The sequence below is a fragment of the Hylobates moloch genome, unplaced genomic scaffold (assembly GCF_009828535.3).
Source record: "Hylobates moloch isolate HMO894 unplaced genomic scaffold, HMol_V3 SCAFFOLD_8, whole genome shotgun sequence".
NCBI classification, from domain to species: Eukaryota; Metazoa; Chordata; class Mammalia; order Primates; family Hylobatidae; genus Hylobates; species Hylobates moloch.
The window spans coordinates 19,159,605-19,173,185 of NW_026652283.1; the positions used below are offsets into that span (position 1 = coordinate 19,159,605).

Here is a 13,581-nt window from a genome sequence, read left to right on the forward strand (position 1 = left end):
GTTAAAAAAAAGAAATCTTTACAGTTTCAAAAAGTAGTTTTTCTGTAATGATCCAGCAAATAACAATAGGACGTTTAAAAAGGGCTTTTCTTAGCTTTGCAAGAAAAGGGATAAGAGCAGAAAGGTTCACTTTTTGAAGAGACCAAGACTCACTCAGTTGGAAAGTTACTCTAAATTTACTTTTTCATAACATTGGTTTATGATATTCAGTATGAATTTTGTGTGTTTATATCCACATATCATGTAGTCAATATAGAAAAGGGAAAAACCTGAATGAAGTTTTATTATACTCATTGATTCTTTTTATTCATGAAAGGGGAAATTACCATTATTTCTTAATAGTCTTTAAATTTCTACGGTAGCATTTGAGGAAAATGAAATAAACTCCATTTGATGTATGACCTATTGCACTTAAAAATATTTAGATCACTGGTTATTGCTGACTGCTTATAAGGCAGAATGTTTTGATTTTACTGTATTGTTCATGCTGTGAGCAAAATGGGTGTCTAAGTTTTTATTTTAAAATGCATATTTCTGTCTTTACCTTGTAGCCTTGCAATGCATAATTCAAAATGTTTGCAAAGTACAAGTTTATTATATTGTTTGTCTGCTTCTTATTATAACTTTAAAAAGAAAATGGGACACCCTCCTCTTGCCCCACCCTAGAGACAGATTTTCCATGACAGAATAGTTTTAAACATCAGGATATTGCATAAGTCAGTCTGGAAAAAATAGGAACAGACAGCTACCACTATCTAGTAGAGCTTTGCTTTTGTGACAACATTTTTTGGTTAAATAACTCTACATAAATGATAATTTCCCTACATAGTTTGATATCAATATCTAAGTTGATACCAACTTTCAAAATCCGTAATTGTTTCTGTGTACATTCTTTCTGATTGTTTTTATTTGGGTACTGTATAAAAAATGATGAAAATTTAAAAGTCATTGTATGATATAAGATCCAAAGAAATCTAATTAAGCTCTGAGTATAATGCATGTGAGAGAAACCTGTGCAAAGGATGTTTCAAAGAGTTAACATTGTGGTGAGGTATGAAAAAGTGACGTGTGTAGGATATTGCCTTGCTCCAGGTTTTACAAGCAGTAGTTAAGATTTAATATTTGTCCCCCAAAAAGCTTAAATTTTAAAGTAATTATAAGGAAAAAAAAATTGGGGCATGGCTCCGTGATCCTGTGGGTTGCTTGGGACTGAGTATAGTGAAAAGTTTTGAAGTAGACGTTAATATTCAAAGCCTATTTCAGAAAAGTTGAAATCAGAGCAGTAAGCAAAATTATTCTCCAAGTCCCTTTTAATTTTATTTGCTCACTTAAGCCAAAAGAACTGGGATAGGCCGTATCTTTTTCACGTTACAGTGATCAAACTACAGGGGCAAGTGCAACTCTATTCTTATTTCTTTTCAAGTACGAATCTATTTCTCAATAAGTCACATCACTTACATAACACTTCTTGAGTACTTGTTTACTACAGCCTGGACAAAGGGTATCAAGGAACAGTAGGTTTACTTGGTGGTGGAGTCTGAGGAAAAATAAAACTATTTGTTAACAGCCAGTTGTTTACAAGGATCCTTATCTACTTTGTGACATCTTTATGCCTGTGGGATGAAGAGTGTGATCTAACTCATTGTGGAAGCTTAGCTTTCTTCCCTTTCTGCTCCTGGAGCTAGAGGTTTTCCATCAGAGATGGATATATTCTTTTGGGATTCCTTATCAATATGCCATGCCATTTTAGAATGACTTCACCTATCTCACCTTTGATTATTTATGAGTAAAAGGAGGGAGAAAACTACCCGTTTTGTGAAATTGTTTCTGACACATGAATAAAACATTATGTATCATACTAATAAATTGTAATGAAATTATATGCTAGGATCGGATCTAATTCCTTGAATTATTCAACAGTGAAGCTCAGTAAGTTCAAGGCACTACCACAGAGTACTGTTGGGAGTATAATGGATACATAAGAAGTAATATTGGTTAAAGGAAAATAGAACATAATTGAGAAAAATAAATTCTGCAAATATATAATTAAGTACCATGAAGCAATTAGAAACTGTGTTATAGTTCAGACATGAAAGAGATTATTTCCTGAGGCAAAGGGAGCATTCATGGAGTAATCATTGAGTAGGATGCTTCATGGAGCAGATAGTCATTGAGTGGGTTCTGAAGGGTGAGTGGAATTTGAACAGGGAGAGACCTGAGAAAGACGTAGTCAGAGGCAACATCATTAGTAGCAGAAGAGTGAAAAAAATATGGTATTGAAGAAGAATAGTGCAATTATGTCATGGGTCATAAAATGCATTAGATTGACAAGTTAATTCTCACTAAGAGCCAGGCACTTTGCTAAAATAAGCATTTTACATAAATTATTTAACCTTCACAGTAAACCTAAGAAGTAGAAATGTATGGATAAAGAATTCAGGACATGATACAACTAATATGTGGCAGCAGATGAACTTGAAACCAGGGACTGGGGTCTTGACCCCTAATCTCTGTTCCCTGATGTTGGTATTTGGTACTACAGGGAAGGATGGATATTTCATTCTGTAAGCTGTGGTCACGCACAGGATGTTTTTGAGCAGAGTGAGCAATGTGTTCCTCCCCAATTACTCTGTCTCATCTCACCCATCCCTCTCTTCAACCCTGCCTTTAAACTACCGAGATAAACCATTTGGAATTACAGATCTCATCATATAGTGCATGTGCTTATGATCCTCCAGGGCCCACAGCATGCATTTCTTGTTTCTTGCCGTGGTGTACAAGGCCTTGCCAATCTCTCTAGCTTCATTTATAACTACTTTCCTTTCTCTGAAATCTCCTTGCTGTCTTCCTCTGCATTTCCTTAGGTTAGTGCCTCCTCCCGGATGACCCTTTTGCATTTCTGGATCCATCATTTTGCTCTGCTTTTCTCATTTCTTGTGAAATATTGAACTGCTTATTAACCCTCTTCTTCATAAAAATTTGAAAATCTGTTTCCAGATTTGTATTTCTACACCAAAATGGAATTCAGTCATTGACACTACCTATTCCATATTAAAATGGCTTTTAAAATTATCTAATTGTAATTTTGTCCCCAAATTTCCAGTGTGTGACCCATATTCATGACCCGTTTTGTCTATTAGTTAGGATAGGCCAAGCTATCTTGCAGTAACAACAACCATAAATATTGTAATGGCTTACAACAAAGAAGATTTCCCTCATGTTTGTGTAGATTGAAAGGAAGACTCTGTTTATCACAGTTACCTCTGAAGGAAGCTCCACTCGACATGTGCTTTCACAGTCACATAGGAGAGGGAGAGCCCATGGTAGTCACACGCTGGTTCTTAGCACTTCTGGCTGGTAGTGATGCATACCACTTGTGCATACATTTCACTGACCTCACATGGCTTCACCAAATGTCAAGGAGACAGGGAAGCACAATCCTACCACGTGGCTGAAAGTGGGAGACACGTGGAAATACTTAGTTCATAGCACTGCAGTGTGTTAAAGATCTGAAATTGTAAGACAATTCTTTTGAAATTTATGTTCACTAGTAGTTTGTAATAGTGTCGAGTCAAATGTAGCAGTTCAGAAGTGAAAACTAAAACAATCCTGAAGATGTGAGATTGTATCTTTTAAAATCATCATCTCAGTTGAAAACACTGAATATTGAAGCATATGCTTAAACTTAACACAATAAATGTAAGCATTTCATGGCCGTGGCACAAAAATATGTTAAAACTATATCGTTCTTCCACTGACAGTGTTGAAGAACAAAGCAGTGTCACAGAAAATAGGTTGCATTATTCTTAGAAATATATCATGCTTTGAGGGATCCTTTTTTTTAGGGAGGTCATGATCATCTTTCATAAATAGTTTATCAGTTAATGGTAGTGAACAGAGTTTGAATGAGTCAAAATTCTACAATGAAATGCTCTTGTATAGGTGTAAATATATAAATGTATATATAAATATACATATACAAATGTAAATATATAAATGTATATATTTAGCATGTATTTGCCCCTAGTTTAATTTGTCAGCACTAACTGCTGGTTTTTCTTTCTTTTCGCAAGACATTATGTAGAAATTGATTTGAGGGAGATTTAAAATAAATGTTTAGTGAGAGGAAATCTTACTCTGTCTTACCTATGGATATTGATAAACTGTACCACTGTATTCCTAACTCCTAACTTGGATGTAGGAGCCCGACTATCTGCATAGATATGTTTGGGGATATGGGTGACTGGGGGAATTACAAATGTACTTATTTAACAGTTAATGCTGACATAAGCTATTTGGGTAATACCTCATTTTTTTTTTTTTAGAATGAATGATGACTGTCAGTGTGACTGAGGATACAGACATAAAATTAGGAAATCTAAAATAAATATCTGTTTCCTTCAAAAAATTTGACTAGTCATTTTTTTGACTAGCTTTTTAAAAATTGCATAAGACTAACTCTTTTCATTTGCTGTGTGTATATTAAATATGTCTGTATAGGTCCCTTTGCTTTCTTTTGCCCCACAGTAATTATGTCGAAAATTATAAACAGAGGCATTAGCATAAGTTAAGGATTAAATATGGAAATAATAAAAAACCCTAATTCCATGAAAATGAAATTTCTTTTTGAAAAGAGAAATAGGTATTATTCTACTTATTTTCATTTAGCAAATTTTCTTACGGAACATCATTGCTCTGCCTCTCAGAAAATGTGCCAAATTGTTTAAAACTCCCTCTGAATGTTTGTACTTCAATAACCTATTGAAAGCACAGCTGATTCTGTTTGTGCTAGGTTTATCTCCATTTAAAGGCAGACTCCTTCAGATCGGCTCCCCTGTGGCAATATGAGAGAAGGAAAAGAAGGAGGGAGGGCCTTGCAGGACTGGTTTATATAGCAGAAAGTTAAGAGACAAGAGAGCTCGACAATTATTGAGCACAGGAAAATCGATTTCCTATTCATAGTAGTGTGGCACATGTAGAGGAGTCTTTAAAGATGATACAGCATGCCATTCCTTTCCCCTCCATTGTGTAATCAACCAGCCAATGTTTATCAAGCACCTGTTAGTTTCACTTACAGAGTACCTTAGCTGAGTTTTCTTTTCTTTTCTGCTTTCTTTATCCCTGCTGTCCAGCTCCTGACCTGTCCATCATGCATATCAGTTTTCCGTGTGCATTAGACCTGTCTTCAATCTAATAAGACTTCACACTGCTCGCTTTTCCTTTCTGACACCGAATACACATAAACAAAGAGCAATGCCTCTTAAACCCACAAACCCGTTCAAAAACCAAAACCAAACCAAGTAAAATGAATTGGTTGCATTAATTTGTATCATCCATTTACATTTTGAGAAGCATAGTCAATCAGATAAACTTACTGTTTTAATTCTAAATTCATTGACTTTCTGTCAGTCTCTGTGTTTCCTATATGTAGCAGCTGGGTTAAGAATATAATTGTCTTGACAACAAATTATTGACATTTACAAGCTCAAAAGTTACCTTGGAAGCTTTTGCAATTAAAGAAATAAAAGTGTTAATTCTCTCTGATCGGAACAAGCCAAGATTCAGTGTCAGCCCTTTATAGGTCAGGCTGTGGAAGGAGTGCATAGGATGAAATACCAGTGCATGCCTGGTGCATTAAAACTAAAGGGATTTTAGCCGATGAAGGGAAAGGGTGAGGAATCAAGCCTTAAACTGTCTGCCTCAGGCATGGTAAGAAGACTTGGACAGTAACAGAAACAGGAGGTGTTTGCTATGAAGCTTGAGTGTATTCAAAGTAAATCAGTGTGTGTTCCATTAAGGAATCCTGGCTCTAGGTTGGCGCCTGTGTGGGATCAGTAAATTTTGCACTAGGAAATACCTAACGTCAAGCCTTAGAAAACACCTCATACTCTGGCCAGCTGTCATCAAACCCATCGCCACTGCTAGTAAAATAACTCCAAAGCAAGTGAAACTGGCAGGAATTGCACAAGTAAACGGGTTTCAAAAGAGCAAAAGGGGTACATTTCAGAACATCATTTCTGTTAGGCTCCGTGTTATACTGCTTACAGTAGAAACAAATGGAAGTCAAGAGGTAAAGCCTGGCATTAAATTTTCTAGTGATGCAGGAATAACTGTTAGCAGCTGGGCCTGGGTGCTTTTTCCCTGCTTTGTCCTGGAAAGATTTCACATCTCAAGGGAAATGAACTACACACCTTGAGAAATTTTTTTTTCTGTCATATTGTATAAATCTGTGTAAATCTCATTTCCCCCCTCTTTGGAGTTAAGTAACAATTAACTGTAAGGCTTTTCCAAATACTTTCTTAACCCTGAAAAACTTTCCCTCGGGACTTATAGTATATCCAAATGGCTATCGATTATAGCTAAATGTAAATACATATGCACATATGAGGTGAAGCTGTGTTAAAATGTGGGTGGCAATGTCTTTAACTCCGATTTGGGATGCTTTATTCAGTCATGGGAAATATCAGGGGATCAACCTGAAATTCATTAAAAGTCAATAGTATTTTGGAACGATCAAGGAACATGGGAATATGGCCTCACCTTTTCTCTCTCACTGACGACGTAAATGCCACCCTCACTGTGTTGTTTATTGCTTCTTCCAGATAATCTTTGCATACTCAGTCCTTGGAATATAGAGCCATTGCCCTGTACTCATTTTTTCCTTCCTGGAGGTATAAATAGACTGATGACGCCCTATGCTCTCTGCAGTCCGTGCATCATTCATACCGTACATCTCCTTTCTAGGTCACAAAGCTTTTAAAAAAAATCAGCAGTGGTAGCAGCATGTGAGAAGATGAGCATATGACTGACTCCTTCCTTTCACCTCAGAGCCGTGCCTTTGATAGCATCCAGACAGCAGTGCATGGAAACATGACATTTGGGTGGTTCAAGAATATCAGAGGGAAAATAGCCATTCTTACCAAATAACTTAAAAATAGCATAGTCTGAGCATTTTTCCCTTCGCCCTTTCTCCCCCAGTGTGCCTGAAATGAAGCCCTTCCCATCCAAAGCAAAACTAGGAATTTGTGTTTTGTGAGAATTTGAAGAGCCTGCCTCTCTTACTACAACTGCTTTCTTCCTCCCAAATATATAAGCTTAAGTCGTGAGAAAATGTCATCTGTCTCATTCTGCTTCCCTCTCTAGTAAAATAAAAATGGTCATGCTTTCAGACAGTCATGTATTATTGAGTGCCTACTGAGTGAGGAACCACATGTTGAGTGTTTTGAGATGGGATGAGGGAAAACATTATTTTTCTGGTTTCTTCCAGCTTCATTATGTGTTATAGTTCATGGTATCTAAGCCAACAATTGGCAAGAAGGCTGATCCTTAGAGGCAATCTCACATTCGAGGAAGGTTGGGAACAAGGTTGGTGAGTAGTGGGGACAGCGTTCTTGCTATGTCCAGGTGGATAGTGTTAGGATTGAATTGAATTAGAGGATGCTCAGCTGGAGTTTGTGTCCTTGATGCCTGGTATACATCATCTTATTCTCTTCTTGATTTGTCAGTACTTTTTAGGGACCCTTAGTTCTCTGCCTACTATGTGCGAGACTCTACCGTAAGCATTTAGAATTCCAGTTAACAAGAGGTGAATCTTATATTCATTTAAAATTTCATTCTAATAGCGAATAATGTATTTGGAGGAATAAATGCCATGAAGAAAAGCAGACTGAGTGTTATCTGTAGGTAGTTATGGGGGATGTGTGCTATCTCATATAGGTTGATCAGGGAGGCACAAACTGATAAGGGGGTGATTGCTTATTTCTCTGAAAGAAGCAAGGAAATGAGAACCACCTGGATGGCTGAGGGAACTGCAGTGCAAGCAGAAAAAACAGCAAGCGTAAATCTCACAGGTGAGGTGCATCAGTGGAGCAAGGGCAAGAGTGTTAATGGTAAGAGGTCCTGAAGGCAGCAGTGAGAATGCGCTGGAAGCCTGTGCTGGACATATTGAGGAGCGTGGATTTTATTCTGATAAAGACATTGCAGAGGAGTGGCATCATTTCACTTGCTCTTCAGAAGAGAAACTGGAACACAGATTGTAGATGGGCAAAGGAGGCAGCATGAGACAAGCCTCTCTCTTGCAAGCCATCCAGGTGAGAGATAACAGTGGCTTGGAGGTGACAGTGAAGGTGGTAGGAGGATATTCTTAAAGTAGAGCCAGTTGAATTTGCTAATTGTGACATTGTAAAATATGTTGGTCTTCATCCCTGTTTTCTGTCATACAGCTCCTAAAACCCTTGGTAAGAATATCCTTTGTATGCTATTAAGACAACTAGTGGCTGGAGGCCCCTTTGTAACTTCTGGATGGGGGCTGGTCACCAGAAAGACCAAGGCATGATCAGGGGGTTGGGACTTGCAGCCCCATCTCTCAACCTCTGCAGGGCTGAAGGTTGCGTTGATTACTAATTGCCAGTGATGCAGTCAGTCATACCTTAGCATTGAAGCCTCTATGTAAATCCTAAAGGACGGGGTTCAGAGGACTTCTGGATAGCTGAACGTGTGGAGGTTCCTAGAAGGTGGTACACCCACCCGGGGAGGACATGGGACCTCTGCACCTCTTCTTCTATACCTCACCCTATGCAGCTCTCCAACTGGCTGTTCATTCATATGCTTTGTAATTTTTTATAATAAATGGGTAAGTAAATATGAAATGTTTCTCTGAATTCTGTGAGCTGCTCTAGAAAATTAACCAAACCCAAAGAGGTGGATTATAGGATCTCTGATTTATAACTGGTTGCTCGAAGTACAGGTCACAACCTGGGATTTGGAATTGGCATCTGAAGAGGGGGTCAGTCATGAGAGACTGAGGGGTGATGCTATGTCCAGGTGGATAGTGTCAGGATTGAATTGAATTAGAGGATGCTCAGCTGGTGTCTGTTGAAGAATCTGGTGTCAGAAGTGCTGAGTGATGTGTGAGAGTAGGAGAAACACAGGTTTTTCCTACATTCTCTTACACTAGTGGATTTGTATTCGGAGAGACTGGAAGGATGGATCTGTCATTTACTGAGATGGGAAGTCACAGCGAGGAACCTGTTAACCATATATTAAAACTCCATTAGTAATATTAAGGCTGTCCATTCTAGGAAACTGATGGTCATCCTTTCAAAGTAGACAGTGAATTCCATTTACACAAAAACATGGGATAAAATTAGTGAAGAGGTGGTGGCTCATGCCTGTAATCCTAGCACTTAGGGAGGCCAAGGCGGGTGGATCACCTGAGATCAGGATTTTGAGACCAGCCTGGCCACCAACATGGTGAAACCCCGTCTCTACTAAAAATACCAAAAATTAGCCGGGCGTAGTGATGGGCACCTGTAATCCCAGCTACTCAGGAGGCTGAGACAGGACAAACGCTTGAACCCGGGAGGCGGCGGTTGCTGTGAGCCGAGATCGCGCCAATGCACTACAGCCTGGGCAACAAGAGCGAAACTCTGTCTGGTGGCGGGGGGGGCATTAGTGAAGAGGACAGTATTGTAACCTACGAAAATTGTGTGGTAGGTGTGTTACTTTTGTTAACAGACTTTTCTGAATAAAGTACTCCAAAGTAACTGAAGTTAAGACATTTTAGTATTACGCCTTGGTTTTCAAAACATGAATGGTTTCCTTCTCTTTTCATGAATTTGGATATGAATGCAGGCACTTACCTACATAATTTCTAATATTGATGATACTGGTGTTTCTTAAAGTCACTAGAAAATTTTATTTGTAAAGGGTAATCTGCATTACATTATTTAAGGTTTTTATTTTAAAAGTGTTTTGGTTTTTTTTTTTTTGAGATGGAGTCTTGCTGTACTGCCCTGGCTGGTGTCAAACTTTTGGGCTCAAGCATTCCCCACGCCCTAGCCTCCTGAGTAGTTGGGATTACCACATTACATTTTGAAAGAAGACAGTTTACAAATGTCTGTTTCCATGCATTTTAAAAGAGGTCTTGTTACAAAAGATTCAGTTAATCTCTTTAAATGGAATTTATTTTGGCTTCCTACTTCCTCCATTAAAGTGCATTAATCCTTCTTAACATATGTGTTTATCACCTGCTGGATTGCTAAGTATGTAAAAGCTACTTTGTAAAAGCAATGCTGTAGCTAAAAAAATTTATTGCATAGCAGCCAATGTGATTTAGCCATTTCAACATTGTATTTTATTAGCAGGACAGTCCAGATCTAAATAGTGAAAAGATTTCCCACTCAAATTGTCCCCTAGGAAGAGAAGATTGGAATATAGAGGAATCACCTTTTCTCCTAGTGATTCTGCCTTTTGATGAAGTAATAATCTATGTTATTCCAGTTCTTTTAAGTGTTAGACAAGCCTTAATTTATCTTTATAGTTGCTTAAGAAAATAAAATTTTATGAGGCAAAATACAGCAAAATATTTCAACACCACGTTTTTGTTTTTCCAACCAGAGTTTGTTTCATTTACAGACGTTGTCATTTATTTTTTATTTTTATTTATTTTTTAGAAAATCTTAAATTTTTAATCCTTTATTTACAGGTTGCCTAGACCACTTTTGATTAAGAAAACTGTAGAAAGTTAGTAACTGCCAAAGTGGTAGGCGGTGGCACGTGTCAGTTTCCACAGAGTCCTTCTATGTGGGGTATCTGAATGCAGTGCACGGGGTCTCTGCTCACATTTACTGGAACGAATTGTGGCGGATTTTAGTCCACAGGTCACTTTTCCCACTATTTCTCTGTAAACTTCAGCATTCTTATAGAAATTTTTATGGTCCTTAGGGTATTATTCAGCTGTGTCAGCCTGAAGTGAATGCTCAGGTCATTCACCAGTGCTATGAGGGACTGGATTACTTGGTCAGTTTTGGTTGCTGGCTTCCAGTTTTCAGCACTAATTTACTGGCAGACAGACTTGCCCCTTTTAGTGGACGTTTGGGTGACAGATCTTTAAGTGTGATCTTCGGTGGTTTGAATGGGTACTCTGCTGGAAAGTTGATTTCGATTCTGAAGGCCCCCTTATATGGAGGGTTGTCAGGAACAATAAGCCCTTGCCAAGTCAATAAATTAGCTCCATCCACCTGGAAGTTACGGAAGTTTTTCATTCCACAGTTGCGTATTTCTTCAAGCTCCTTCATCAGCCTTCTGCTGGTGCCATCTTGGATTTGGTACTGCTCCTTTCCCAGAATGCATCACCGCCCAACATTGCCATTTATGATGCTTTATTTTGTTGAGCTTGATGCTTTGCATTAGTTTGTTTACTTATTCAATAATTGTATATTGAATGCTCACTAGAGTTGTCTAGTTTCTCAAAACTGTGAGGTTTATGCTAAACACTGGGGACACAGCAGTGAATGAGACCTAGTCCCTGTCATCCACGGGCCAATAGGTCACAGATGTGAATTAGCCCTTTCCCTTTACTTTTGGGATTCCAATTTCAAAGAGGTTGTAAAAGAGACAGTGCCATATTCTTGAACCTTTTAGCCAACTAGGTAAAAATAAATTTTCACATATTTCTGTTGAGCCCATGGGACACCAATATACGTTAATAATTGTGTTTAAAATAGAAAACTCCTTCAGCTTGAAGCTGTCTTTTATTTGAGAAAAGTGAAAAAGAGATTCGTGGAATATTATAAAAGATGAACAAGTTTGATGCCTAAAATGGACAATGCTCCTTTACATGTTACTTTAACATTTGAGAGAATGCTGTTGAAATGCAGAATTGGCTAAAAGTGTTAGAAGGAGTAGTTCAAGTTGTCTTCAACCAAGAGTCATCTAGAATTTGGCTGCACCCTGGTGTATCAAATATGCTGTATGGGAATGTGCTTATATTTTGATGAGTAATGTGTTTTTATAACAAATGAAGATACATGTTAGAATGTTGAGCTGGTCAGGTCTCACTAGGGATTTGAAGAATAGCATAACAGCAAGTGGACACCAAACAAAAATTGAGTTTACTTGGATACATGAGAACTCTGCCTTCTGACTTGATCTGAGAACTTGTTCAAGGCAAGAAACAGTTTCTAACTTCAGCTGAATCACAGTGTGAAGGTGAACAAGTAAAAAAGCTCAGTTACCTGCAGAAAGTTGCTTGCAGTTTCAGTTTTACAAAGCTCACTGTTTAAATCTAGTAGTTACCTTTTAATCCCTTCAGATTTGTCAGCAAAAATTCTAGTATTTGGAAATGTGCCTTGATCACTTGCAAAAGGCTGTGGAAGACAGAAGTCATAGTAAAGTGTCAGGTATTTAAGAATCTGGTTAAAACTTCCAAACAAAGAATGTTTCAGACCCCAGTGTATTAACAGTTTTCCTAACTATTCAGCTATTCAATGGTCTTTTATTTTCTATTTTTAATTTTTTTGAGGTGGAGTCCTGCTCTGTCTCTGAGGCTGGAGTGCAGTGGTGCCATCTCAGCTCACTGCAACCTCTGCCTCCTGGGTTCAAGCGATTCTCCTGCCTCAGCCTTCCAAGTAGCTGGGATTATAGGTGTGCGCCACCAAGCCCAGGTAATGTTTGCGTTTTTAGTAGAGACAGGGTTTCGCCATGTTAGCCAGGCTGGTCTCAAACTTCTGGCCTCAAGTGATCCACCCACCTCGGCCTTCCAGGTCTCAAGTGATCTGCCCACCTCAGTCTCCCAAAGTGCTGGGATGACAGGCATAAGCAAGTACACCCAGCCTCATTCACTTACAGTTTTTAATTTTTTGTGGGAGAAAGGGCCAGTGACCTTTTTGAATGTGAGAAGGATCCCAAAGCAAAAGGTGATTTATTTCCTTTCCTTTAATTCTGCCACAATACACGGCACCGCAGCATCTAGAAGAATCTTCTCATGTGTGAGATGAATGTGTTTGACTTCTTTTGGAAAGAGTCAGATTTTATATTCATTTAGAAATATCTGTGCCTATAATGTGGTTGCAGTTGTACATGACACACAGTTGTTTATTTAACTGTGTTTCACCTTTTCATCTTGTGTGGGATGCTCACACTTAACCACATTTCTCTTTGTTGTGTAGTTTAGCCCTGACTCACTGGCTCTTCATCTGATCAGTCTGCCTTGCTTTTGTATCTGAACGGTTTCTCTCATCACCTGACCAAAATGCTCTGCCCCCATAGGTCTCAGCTTAGATGTTACTTCATGGAATGCTTCCCTGGACAATGCTTTCCATATTCCCAAAGGGAGTACTTAATCTCAGTAAAATATTAGTGCTCCTGAATTATGGCATTCCTCTGCATGCATCAGACTAGTTCTCATCGTGGTTCATATAGTCTAACGCGTGCAGATGCAAGATTAGTCTCTTTCTTGTTCATTGTTCTTCTTAGTGCCTGATTTAGCACGTGGAACATAGCGATCACGCCTGATGAGTGTAATTGAAACAAAATAATTTTTTAGAATTTGGAAGTCATTTGTCTTAATGTATATTTTTCTCCCTTTTCTGGTCATCAGCATTAGAACTGAAGTCATCTTCAATATATCTCTCTCTCATCCATTCATTAAATCATTCACCAAGTTTTGACAGTTTTCCTTTGCAATGTGTCTCTAAATGGTCATCCTCTTCTCCTTTTTCAGATTACGATTCTTGTTTTCTTTACTCATTGGTAAAACAAGTTTGGGAAATGCTAGTTAAGCAGTTAATGGTTTAGTTA

General features: G+C 38.3%; 1 protein-coding gene and 1 pseudogene across 1 annotated transcript in view; one reads left to right on the forward strand and one right to left on the reverse strand.

Moving 5' to 3' along the window:
* Positions 1-13,581, forward strand: part of PDE3A (phosphodiesterase 3A) — a 294,546-nt gene that overhangs the window by 73,511 nt on the left and 207,454 nt on the right.
* Positions 10,651-11,250, reverse strand: LOC116472754 (ubiquitin-conjugating enzyme E2 L3-like; annotated as a pseudogene).